Source organism: Leucopleurus acutus (genome assembly GCF_964270905.1).
Source record: "Leucopleurus acutus genome assembly, chromosome: X".
NCBI classification, from domain to species: Eukaryota; Metazoa; Chordata; class Mammalia; order Artiodactyla; family Delphinidae; genus Leucopleurus; species Leucopleurus acutus.
The window spans coordinates 63,775,685-63,788,422 of record NC_139148.1 but is presented as its reverse complement, the minus strand read 5'-3'; the positions used below and the strand labels follow the sequence as shown (position 1 = coordinate 63,788,422).

Here is a 12,738-nt window from a genome sequence, read left to right as displayed (position 1 = left end):
TTTTGACATTCAGAAGCTTTACTTTCATTTATGAAGTTGTATTTAACAGTAATTCCTTTTATGGACTTTTTGTCATGTTTAGAAAGTCCTTCCACCTCCCCAAGGCTATAGACATATTCACCTACATTTTCCACTTCTTTTGTGATTTTATATTTTACATTAAGCCACGTTTGCCTCAAGAATATGTCAAGGAGTGGCTAATGTTATTGCCATAATCTCAATATCTGGCTTAATAGCAATTGCAGGCCACTGAAGAACTCATTTTACACATTCTAGGTAAAAGTTCTAGTATATGACATGTAATATAAGACAAAAGCTGAGTAGAGACACAATACCAAACTCATATTCCCATACTGTCAAAAATGACAATATCAAGCCTGTTGGAAAGTTGAACAGGGAAGTATGAGGGATATTGTTGTAACTGCTTGGAGTGAAATATATTTCTGGCTGATGAAATGGCCATCATGCCGAGGCCAGCACTCTATCAAAAAATATTTGAGGGCCTACTATGAACTCGCTGCGGATATAACAGTGAACAAAACAAAAAGGTTTACTGTTCTTAAGGGGGTGGGGTAAACAAATAAATAATATATTTTCAGATGAAGTGCTCTAAAGAAAATTAAGCAGGTAAGGGGACGGGTAAGACGTTATTTCAGATAGGGTGGTTAGGGAAGTCTTCTCTGGGGAGGTGACAGTTGAGAAAAGGTAAAGTTGTAGAGGTGAGAACAAGTTTAGTTCGCTGGAATAATACTAAGAAAGCCAGTGTAGCTGGAGTGTTACCTGAAAACACAGAAAACAGAAAAATGGGGAAAAAAAAAAACAGGGACACACCCTAAAACCGTGGTTGTTTTTCTTTAACTGTGAAAACGGCAGTTGGATGCTGGGTAGCTCATTCTCTACCTTCCTTCACACATTACCATCTAAGAAAGGCCTTCCTTAACCGCCCTTAAATTCCAACCTTATCAGATTTTCCCACCGTTTTACAGTCACCGCCCTCTTCCAAGGATTTCAGAATTACCATCTCAGAGAGGCCACCTCTGACCACGCTTTTTAAAACTGCAATTCCCGTTTGCCCCCACTGGGCGTTCTCCCGCCCACCTCCCCCCGCTTTATTTTTCTCCCTAGCATTTATCATCAACTATATATATGTTATACATATATATATACACATATATATATATATAGTAATTATTGTCCCTCCCCCAAGTAGAATATGAAGACCCACGAGAACTGGGATTTTGGTCCGCTTTAATTTCCGCTGTATCCCCAACATCTATAATAGTGCTTGACACTACAGCTGGCGCTCGATAGATGTCGAATAAAGGTAGGATGCTGTATTAACCGGTCCGGACTAACTGTATGAATCGACGTCAGGTTAGACTAGTATCGCATTTCTCACTCTGAAAAGGCTTTCCAGCAGTCAGACGATGACATCCTCCAGCTTTCAAAACTGGAAAGCCAACTTTCCCACAATTCTCAGAACACGAAATTTCTCGCCACAATTCAAAATGGCGGAGGAGGGTGGGGCCTGTCACATGGTGGGCGTCACAGCGGTTTTCCTTTTCCAGGCCGCGGCCCGCCTTGCCGCGTCGTCAGCCGGCAGCCTTCTCCTCCCACTGAGCCTTTTCAAGCAATCGCCTGGGATTGGCTACTCGGCTGGGAGTCGGGCTGCGGGGCCCGGACGCGGCATCATCACTTCCTGTTGTGGGCAAGCGTTTCCTGTCGCTGCTTGGTAACAATGGGGAAGATAATGGCTGCCTGAGCAACGTCTCCGAGCAGGCGCTGGGCTAGAGGCGGGTCTCAACCAGCGACTCATCGGAGGCGGGCTTGAGAGCGGCGGTAGGGGAGGCGCGCAGGAGCCCCGGCGGCGGCGGCGGCGGCGGCGGCGGCCGGACCGACCGAGTCGGATCCCGACACTAAAACCGAGTAAGTGAAGCCTTGGGAATCCTGAGAAATGGATGGAGAGCGAGAGGAAGACAGCGGAGCCGCGGTTACTGCGTTCTCTCAAAATGGCCTGAGTGGCGCATCGTGGCGGAGGCTCAGCGCCGCCTCCGGACCCCAGGCGCAGGTTGCTGCGGGGGGCTCCGTGGCGTAGTCGCCGCTGCCATTTTAGTTGGGTGTATGGCCGACAGGCTCTTTGAAGAAGGGGAAGGAGGTGGGAAGTACTTCCTCTTCGTGGCCGCTCGAGCCGCGGCCGGGGCCCTCCAGAACCGTAAGAATTTTGGGCAGGCGATTTTCGAGTGTTGGCTTCAGGCGTGAGAATCTTTGACCGTCTCAGGTTTTTCTCTCCTCGGTTCTCTGGAGACTTCCCTCGCGTCCTCCTCCCCCCCTCCCTTTTACATGGCGGGCTTGGGTTTAGGAAATGGGGGAAAAATCAGGCTGCTCTAAGTTAGATGCTGAGAACTTGCGGGCCTTTATATTTCCCAGGATTTGCAAAACCCCATTTTGAGCCCTTCTGCAGGGCACTATCAATTAGGCGCCCCCTGGGGCCACGATGACATCTTCCCTGAGGATCTGAGGCAAATGTGGTTTACTCCCTTGCTCGAATAACCCTGGCATATCCTTTGGCAGATATCACTGCAAGGATCCCCCCAAAAGGGAGGGAAAAGCTGTTGCGTGTTTGTTGTTTTTCCCTGGGTGAGGGTGGGAATTGGGCCAAATGATTTTGAAGTTAATTTCCGTTCAATCCGTGAGCAACCCAACCCCTCCCCCCTCAAAAAAATGCCTAAGGGTCTCGGCTTCTGCGGGCGGTACCTGCCACGTACGCCATAGCTTTAGTAACTAGTATTAACCGGTTGGGCTTCTGCTTCCTGAATACTCAGTCCCTTTTTCCCTTATGCTGATTAATTTCAAGATGGAGGAGACAGCCACGTTCCTTCCCTAGACAGTTTCACCATACTTATTCCACAGGTTAGTCCGGGATTCTGAGGACTAGCAGGCTTGTTATTTAGGTCATTCTTTAGTTTGGGGGCAAGAGGAAGCATTTATATCAGGTTGTCATCCACTGTTTGCAAGGTCCCAGAATAATTTTTTGCTGGAAATAAGGAGCCCGCATTTCCTGAATCAGAATTAACCGCAGTGGCTTTGGATGATTGAAGGAAGAAATAGACATACTATTACTAATCATTTTTTGATTCTTCTCCTTATTAAAGACAGAATACTTATATCACCCCATCAGGTACATTATGTCCGTCCTGGATGACTTGAGAGCAGGCAGGCACAGTTATCGCTCCCCCAAAATCGGTTTTCTAAGTTGTAAAAATAAAGTACCCAGGAAGACCAATCTAAATATCTTTTAGTTGGATTTTAGTATACTCTTACTGAAAAAATGTTTTTCTTTAGCCTAAGATGTCCTGATGATCTTTCATACTTTAATTACTGCCTTAGGCTAGTGTAATGTGCCAAATAAGTTTTTGGAAGTAACTGAGAATCTGAAAATAATTAATGGTCTCATGAGAAAAGGCCTATTTTAAGTAACTTTATATTAAAAGGTAGATTGGCTCTCGGCCTTTAAAGGCTATCTTATATATAACATATAAGATTCCTGGTTCCCTCTGACCTTCTCAGTCTCCCCAAATATCCTAATACTAATGTTGAGTTACGTTGGGTTGTGGTGAGTGTGTGTGTGTATGTATGTGTGTGTATCTGTATCTAAAATATATAGGATATGTATTTTTTTAGGATGTGTCTGTTTCAAAGAAAATGTCTATCTTATAAAAGAGGAAGAATAATGGATTCTTTTTTTTTCTAGAGCAGAGAGTGAAGAAAACTAAAATCCAGTTTATTGTATTACAATACTATGTCATATAACAGTCAGGTAATTTATTTTTTGTTGCGTCTCCTGATGATTTATGTGTAGAATGCATGTTTAAAAATATTTATTCTGTTTTGCAGGCCCTGTAATTGGATGGGCTTATTTGATATATGTTAGTTGGTCTTGGGCATTCTTCATGATCAGAATGGGTGTTTTTCACTGGGAATTCAAAAGGTAGTGTTCCTGAGTAGCTGGAACCTCATTAGTGCTGTACCTGTCAATTTTTTTCCTTTAAAATAACGTTTGAAATTTACCAGTACCTGTATGGAACAGAAAAAACAATACAGAAATTTGCTGCCTTAAATTACTGTTGGAATGAGATGGGTATAAATAAATAGTGTTTAAATGTTTATTGAATAACAAAATGAATTATCAGTAGACTGTACTACAGGAATATAATCTCATTATTTTGTGTGACATTCGATTTTTTTCCTTCAAGGTCCAAAAACTCATAAATGATATATTAATACTCTAATTGGTATTAACTCCTTTCACCATCATTGTTAAGGTAGCCACATAATTTATTGCCCTAGCCAGGATGCTTTTAAGAGCAAAAGGGACATTATTAATAATGCATCCAGGTGCAAACCTGCATTGTCCCAGGCAAACTGCGATGGGTAGTTAGCCTAAATTCATAACTAATTTGTATTGAATACTTATGTGCTAGGTCCTGTGCTTCACATGCATCATTTTGTACTCCTTACAGCAAAGCTTCATGAGGATGTTACCTATTTTACAGAGGTAACTGAGACTCAAAGGAGAGACTAGGTAATTTGTCCTCAATTACATAGCTAATAAGTGGTAGAGCCCCCATTTTAACTCAGGTCTGTCTGATGCCAAAGTCACTAAGGTTTTATGTCTTTAGACTTAATTGCTATCTAATTAGATTGGAAATGCAAAGAAAATGAAAGGTTGTAATTTTTAAGATCTGTAGGTTATTTGCATCAAAAACTTTTGTTAAAGGAAATTTGCTTTATGAAGCAGGTGAGACTTATTTAGCAATTACACCCTCTTTTTTGGTCTGTCAAGGTTCCTGTTTCAGCTGTTAACTGCTTGTGAAAAAGTTTGATAAACTTAATTTAAAATCAGAAGTGGCTTTAAGAAATAGCTTAATAATGAAGTCATCTAGAACTGTTAGGCTGATTGGATATATTCTTTCAGATTAGTGAACATGTAGTGAGGCCTTAAATAATACAGTAGATCAAATGCATTTATGGAATTATAATGTGTATATTACTTTTCCCAAAGCTCTAGCGGTTTGGGAAATAGAGCAAACCACTCACCAACCTCCTGTTCCCTTGATTTACTGTAAAGTAGATAACAAATTAGAAAGTAAAAAGTCCTCTGTCAAACCCAGACCAATCAGGTGCTAGAATTTTGGGCCACTGACTAGGGCTGGGACATGTTTTTCTTTTGTAAGTCTAATTCCTTAACATTTCTGTATAACACAGACATTTCCAAAACTTTATGGCCCATTGATTTTAAAAAGTATCCAACTTACGTGATCCTTTGACATTTTGATACCCAGTGTAAGAAAGCAGTAACACTTCTGTGTCTATTTTTCCTTCATTATTTTTTTTTCCAACCTGGAATATGGAAGTTTCCCAGATAATCAAGCAGTTCATTTTATATGTAAAAATCTTGACAATCTTGAACAATTTGGGAATATATTTGTGAACTTGTGGTTTTGCTCTTGAAATATATACTTGATATTTTTGCTGTAGATATTCTTGTATTTTAGTGCTTCAACCCAAGGTTTTAATTTCATTAGTCATAATATCACCAACATATGTGGGAGACAAATATCTGTAGACAGTGCATGGTATATGTATGTAGATTTGTGGACCTCTTGCAATAATTTCACTACTACAGGTTTGGCTGCTATTACAGCGTTTACATGGTGATGAACGTGATACTTTCTGTGGGGGAGAGGAGATATTTGTGTTCAGTGTTTTCAGTTTTTTCTGGAATGAAAAATGATCTCTTTCCTCTTGTTCTTCACTTGAGTGTATGAAGAAAGGATTTAACTCTAATTACAATTTTCATTTTTTATTGACCAAAGTTCCTGTTAGTGTCAGTTACATCTAAGATGACCATATAATTTATCCAAACTGGGACACTTAGGCGTGAAAGAGGGCCATATTAATAATTACTACAGGACAACAGTTGTAGACTGCTACTCTTCTGGACAGACCGTGGATATATGGTCAACTTTGTCACCATTTCTGTGTAGGAGCACTGGTTCAGGGATCACAGTTGTCAACGTTTTTGGTTCTGTAACACAGTATTGTTTTCCTCAAACAATATAGCAGTCATTTGTATTTGTGTAGATAATATTTTCTTTTTTGGTCAAGTGATTTTAATTTTAAAAATTGACTTCACTCTTTTAAATAGTTCACTTTGGTGGAAAACTTATTTCTTAAAAAGTAGTACTTTACCATGAGATATCATCTCACACCAGTCAGAATGGCCATCATCAAAAAATCTAGAAACAATAAATGCTGGAGAGGGTGTGGAGAAAAGGGAACACTCTTGCACTGCTGGTGGGAATATGAATTGGTTCAGCCACTATGGAGAACAGTATGGAGGTTCCTTCAAACACTACAAATAGAACTACCATATGACCCAGCAATCCCACTACTGGGCATATACCCTGAGAAAACCAAAATTCAAAAAGAGTCATGTACCAAAATGTTCATTGCAGCTCTATTTACAATAGCCCGGAGACGGAAACAACCTAAGTGCCCATCATCAGATGAATGGATAAAGAAGATGTGGCACATATATACAATGGAATATTACTCAGCCATAAAAAGAAACGAAATTGAGCTATTTGTAATGAGGTGGATAGACCTAGAGTCTGTCATACAGAGTAAAGTAAGTCAGAAAGAAAAAGACAAATACCATATGCTAACACATATATATGGAATTTAAGAAAAAAAAAAGTCTTGAAGAACCTAGGGGTAAGACAGGAATAAAGACGCAGACCTACTGGAGAACGGAGTTGAGGATATGGGGAGGGGGAAGGGTGAGCTGTGACAGGACGAGAGAGAGTCATGGACATATACACACTACCAAACGTAAGGTAGATAGCTAGTGGGAAGCAGCCGCATGGCACAGGGATATTCGCTTGGTGCTTTGTGACCGCCTGGAGGGGTGGGATAGGGAGGGTGGGAGGGAGGGAGATGCAAGAGGGAAGACATATGGGAACATATGTATATGTATAACTGATTCACTTTGTTATAAAGCAGAAACTAACACACCATTGTAAAGCAATTATACCCCAATAAAGATGTTTAAAAAAAAAAGTAGTACTTTACCAATTAACACCAAAATTGCCAGTAATCAGTGACTTTTACATTAATAACTTAAAAATAAACACATGAATCTTTTGGGTTTTTGAGTCATTTTTTGACTTCTTGAGAATAATGAGAAGTCAGAATTGAGTTAGTGTGAATAAGACCAAATTCTAATTTAGTGGCATAGCTTGATAATAAAAGAGCATGAACTGGGTTGAACTGGGTAATTGAAGATTAAATTCACTGTCTAAAGTACTTGAGTGAATTGAAATGTCATTATAATGGTTTCTTTTTTTAACTAACTTGATCCTGTGAATTGGCAGCATTTGGCTTGGTCTCCATCCTTTGATTTGTTGACATTGTTAATATTCTTCGGTTTAACTGTTTTAGAGGGTTGTTGTAAATCAGAATTATTTGTGAGCTGCAGACTTCCTGCCAAGAGATTAGACACATGCTGAATCCTTTTTTTCCTGCTGTCCTTTTCAAGTGGTAGAGGTAGAAGAATATAAACCAGGCTAAGCTAACATTGCCATGCAGATATTTTATAATCCCATTTTGCTCTAGTAGTATCAGCAGTGGTGGAGGCCTTAGTAGCATCCTCTGATAGGCCAGTAATGGAAGTGATCAGCAAATTGTGTGGGTGGTGAGAGGTACCGTGCAATAAGTAAAGGCAGTGAAATATAAACCCTGCCCTGTTTTTTAAAGAGGAATGCTTTATATTTCTTTAAAAAAAAAATAAGATAGTCATAAAAAGAGACAGAAGTGTATGAGTGAAATAGCAGTAAGAAAAGCACAGCTTCTAAGCTTACATCCTAGTTATTCATGTTTTTTCTTAAGCTTTATTTTTCTGACTTAGTATTGTAATGTGATGCAGGTTATATCTTATTCATAGTCACAGATTCATAGAATTGGAAAGGTATCTTGTAGATAGCTTAATCCAGTACTCTAATATTGATGGAGATCCTGAGACACAAAAGGTTAAATAAATTGGCCAAATTTACAGTTACTGTTACAGCCAAGAGTAGAATCTAGTATCCTTTTTCCATTTTCACAGAGCTAAATTCCACCCTGCTACTCATAGAATAAAAAAGCTATCTGGTAATCAACCTTTGATTTGCTACAAATGCTGTTAAAAAATTTTTTTCATTAAAAAAAATTTTAATGAAACATTCTATATAGGAACAATTCCCAACACTTTTGTATATAACTACATATACGATGGTATTTTATTTTCATGACCTCAGATTCAGCAGTTCTTTGTGATTTGACCTTTTTTTGTTTTTAACTATATTGAGTATTTTTCATTTTGGTGATGATATTATTGAGCTGACATTTTCATTATTCACAAGGCTTGCATGTCATTAATTCTCATCTACTCTGAGGTTCTTAATGAAGAAGCTCTGTTGCAAACACAATAATGTTTGCCCTTCTCTTTTCAGTATGACACATTTTTATGTTGGTACCTATGATTTTTTTTCATTGGCATGTTGTGCTTTAGAACACTATCGAGTTTTGGAGCTTGTATGAACACATCCAAAAGGTGACGATGCTCAAGGTATAATACTTTAGTAGTTGGTTGGTATTAGGTTACCTTGATTCCTCCCTCACACCATACCTTTTTGGTTTTTTGTTGTTGTTTTTGTTTTTCTTGTTTTTTTTTTTTGTTGTTTGTTTGTTTGGGTTTTTTTGGCAGTACGCGGGCCTCTCACTGTTGTGGCCTCTCTCATTGCGGAGCACAGGCTCTGGACGCGCAGGTTCAGCGGCCATGGCTTACGGGCCTAGCCGCTCCACAGCATGTGGGATCTTCCCAGACCAGGGCATGAACCCGTGTCCCCTGCATCGGCAGGCAGACTCTCAACCACTGCGCCACCAGGGAAGCCCTACCTTTTTGTTTTTGTTTTTGTTTTGTTTTGTTTTGTTTACCTTTTTGTTTTTAAAAAGAGGTTATTTCTTCCAGACTTAATAGATGTGGCTTATTTTAAAACTGATATTCACACAGGCATTTGAATTCCAGAATTCAGTTTTTTAAGTCTGTTGTTTTGTTAACCATATATTTTAGTGCCTTAAATCTTCTTAATTGATGCAGTATGTCCATTGAATATAGTATGCGTGTACTTATACTTAGCACCAGGTCTTCTGACCCATTAGTACTGAGCAGTATGTTTTCTATGTTTTTTTTTGTTTTTTTTTTTTTGCGGTACAGGGGCCTCTCACTGTTGTGGCCTCTCCTGTTGCGGAGCACAGGCTCCGGACGCGCAGGCTCAGCGGCCATGGCTCACGGGCCCAGCCGCTCCGCGGCATGTGGAATCTTCCTGGACCGGGGCATGAACCCGTGTCCCCTGCATTGGCAGGCGGACTCCCAACGACTGCGCCACCAGGGAAGCCCGCTTGCTGTTATTTTTGATATTATACATTCATCCCTATTCTATAATATATAGTCAATTCTCATTATTCTTGTAGATATTTTCTATAAACTCACCATAAGCACTGAATTAATGAGTACTGAATCCCAGCCCCTAGGGGAAATATGCACACACACACACACACACACACACACACACACACACACACACACAGTGGTAAGTAGACAGATATGTATGTATACAAATATCTCAGATTATGATCTTAAATTATAAAATCAATTCTTGGTAGTTTCCATTTTCTTGACAGTATTTTCTTTTTTTTTGCGGTACGCGGGCCTCTCACTGTTGTGGCCTTTCCTGTTGTGGAGCACAGGCTCCGGATGCGCAGGCTCAGCGGCCATGGCTCACGGGCCCAGCTGCTCTGCGGCATGTGGGATCTTCCCGGACCGGGGCACGAACCCGTGTCCCCTGCATTGGCAGGCGGACTCTCAGCCACTGTGCCACAAGGGAAGCCCCTGAACAGTATGTTTTAAGTGACTTTTTGCCCTAACGTTATAACAAAATTACATTTTTTAAAGATTGGCGTACGTGGATTAGGAGAATTAAATGAAATACTTTTAGCAGTGGTTAGAAACATAGTAATCTGCATAATTTTTATTAATATATGATAATGACTGTAGGAGAATTGGAGATCACTAAAAATGCTTTAAAATTCTCAAGGTGAATAAAATCTGCTTTAAACTCCCTAGTTACAGAATAAATCTCAGGTTTGGTTTTCTTGCTGGCTTTTCCTCCCCGGAATTAAATTTACCTGACACAGTCATACATTTATTGACCAAATGAGTAGTTTTTGAAATGACTGGGCAAATTTTCTAATTTGGCTGCTTGTGTTCCAGGAATGGATTTGGATATATTGGCACACAGTATTCTGAAAGAAATAAGGGTAATAAAACATATTATTTATCTGAGGGGCAACTCTATTTAAAACAAAAATACTAAAAGTTGACTTATTAAAAAATAAGCCCTGCTGGGTTCAGACTGCTTATAAAAGCTGTTTTGTCATTTTGGAAGTTTTCATACCGGAAATGAACATGGTCTAAAAAGCTCACAGTGAGGTTGAATACGTTGGACATGCCTATTGGGACTGAAGGAATGTATTTAGTTTATAGTCTTGTATACTACAAAGCTACAGTAATCAAGACAGTATGGTACTGGCACAAAAACAGAAAAATAGATCAATGGAGCAGGGTAGAAAGCCCAGAGATAAACCCAAACACATATGGTCACCTTATCTTTGATAAAGGAGGCAGGAATGTACAGTGGAGAAAGGACAGCCTCTTCAATAAGTGGTGCTTGGAAAACTGGACAGGTACATGTAAAAGTATGAGATTAGATCACTCCCTAACACCATACACAAAAATAAGCTCAAAATGGATTAAAGACCTAAATGTAAGGCCAGAAACTATCAAACTCTTAGAGGAAAACATAGGCAGAACACTTTATGACATAAAACACAGCAAGATCCTTTTTGATCCACCTCCCAGAGAAATGGAAATAAAAACAAAAATAAATGGGACCTAATGAAACTTCAAAGCTTTTGCACAGCAAAGGAAACCATAAACAAGACCAAAAGACAACCCTCAGAATGGGAGAAGATATTTGCAAATGAAGCAACTGACAAAGGATTAATCTCCAAAATTTACAAGCAGCTCATGCAGCTCAATAACAAACAACCCAGTCCAAAAATGGGCAGAAGACCCAAATTTCTCCAAAGAAGATATACAGACTGCCAACAAACACATGAAAGAATGTTCAACATCATTAATCATTAGAGAAATGCAAATCAAAACTACAATGAGATATCATCTCACACCAGTCAGCATGACCATCACCAAAAAATCTAGAAACAATAAATGCTGGAGAGGGTGTGGACAAAAGGGAACACTCTTGCACTGCTGGTGGGAATGTGAATTGGTACAGCCACTATGGAGAACAGTATGGAGGTTCCTTAAAAAACTACAAATAGACTACCATATGACCCAGCAATCCCACTACTGGGCATATACCCTGAGAAAACTGTAATTCAAAAAGAGTCATGTACCAAAATGTTCATTGCAGCTCTATTTATAATAGCCAGGAGATGGAAACAACCTAAGTGTCCATCATCGGATGAATGGATAAAGAAGATGTGGCACATATATACAATGGAATATTACTCAGCCATAAAAAGAAACGAAATTGAGCTATTTGTAATGAGGTGGATAGACCTAGAGTCTGTCATACAGAGTGAAGTAAGTCAGAGAAAGACAAACACCGTATGCTAACAGATATATATGGAATTTAAGGGAAAAAATGTCATGAAGAACCTAGGGGTAAGACAGGAATAAAGACACAGAACTACTAGAGAACGTACTTGAGTATATGGGGAGGGGGAAGGGTAAGCTGTGACAAAGCGAGAAAGAGGCATGGACATATATACACTACCAAATGTAAGGTAGAGAGCTAGTGGGAAGCAGCCGCATAGCACAGGGAGATCAGCTCTGTGCTTTGTGACTGCTTGGAGGGGTGGGATAGGGAGGGTGGGAGGGAGGGGGACGCAAGAGGGAAGAGATAAGGGAGCATATGTATATGTATAACTGATTCACTTTGTTATAAAGCAGAAACTAACACACCATTGTAAAGCAATTATACTCTAATAAAGATGTAAAAATAAATAAATAAAATAAAAAATAAAAATAAGCCCTGCTGGGTTAAGCCTGCTTATAAAAGGTGTTTTGTCATTTTGGAAGTTTTCATACCGGAAATGAACATGGTCTAAATAGCTCATAGTGACGTTGAATACATTGGACATGCCTATTGGGACTGAAGGAATGTATTTATTTAAAGTTTATATATAGTCTTGTATACTACAAAGTTACAGTAATCAAGACAGTATGGTACTGGCACAAAAACAGAAAGATAGATCAATGGAACAGGATAAAAAGCCCAGAGATAAACCCACACGCATATGGTCACCTTATCTTTGATAAAGGAGGCAGGAATGTATAGTGGAGAAAGGACAGTCTCTTCATTAAGTGGTGCTGGGACAACTGGACAGGTACATGTAAAAGTATGAGATTAGATCACTCCCTAACACCATACACAAAAATAAGCTCAAAATGGATTAAAGACCTAAATGTAAGGCCAGAAACTATCAAACTCTTAGAGGAAAACATAGGCAAAACACTGACATAAATCACAGCAAGATCCTTTTTGACCCACC

At 39.6% G+C, this 12,738-nt stretch overlaps 1 protein-coding gene across 2 annotated transcripts in view; it reads left to right on the top strand.

Moving 5' to 3' along the window:
• The first annotated feature begins 1,756 nt into the window (after positions 1-1,756).
• The window catches only part of RLIM (ring finger protein, LIM domain interacting), a 36,514-nt gene continuing 25,532 nt past the window's right edge, over positions 1,757-12,738 (top strand). The window contains exon 1 of one of the 2 annotated variants that reach the window (XM_082864927.1): positions 1,757-1,926. The gene's annotated coding sequence lies outside the window, so the exon portion shown is untranslated. Of the gene's footprint in view, positions 1,927-3,800; positions 3,818-12,738 lie in introns of those variants that run through there. The other variant, XM_082864928.1, reaches the window with a different exon arrangement.